This window comes from Eimeria mitis, genomic scaffold (assembly GCF_000499745.2).
Source record: "Eimeria mitis Houghton genomic scaffold, Emh_scaff251, whole genome shotgun sequence".
NCBI lineage: Eukaryota > Apicomplexa > Conoidasida > Eucoccidiorida > Eimeriidae > Eimeria > Eimeria mitis.
Window position 1 is genome coordinate 4,223 of NW_013570851.1, and position 231 is coordinate 4,453.

General features: G+C 53.7%; 1 protein-coding gene across 1 annotated transcript in view; it reads right to left on the reverse strand.

The window, feature by feature from the left end:
• Nucleotides 1-231, reverse strand: part of EMH_0005340 (oxysterol-binding protein, putative) — a gene marked incomplete at both ends in the record, with an annotated part of 12,791 nt that overhangs the window by 3,499 nt on the left and 9,061 nt on the right.

The window sequence follows — 231 nt, forward strand, 5'->3', positions numbered from 1 at the left end:
ATTGAGGGTCACTCGCGCTATGCCCGGCATCGTCACCTGCAGTCCCAAACCCTAAACCCTAAACCCTAAAACCTAAACCCTTGAAAACCCCAAACCCTAAGCGTAACCCTGAGCCTCACAGCCACACCCAGGCTGTGGAATGAGGCTGCCCCCAGAACGTCCAACAATTTCGACAAACTCCGCCAGCAAGGGCTAGGGTTTGTGGTTTAGGGTTTAGGGTTTAGGGTTTGG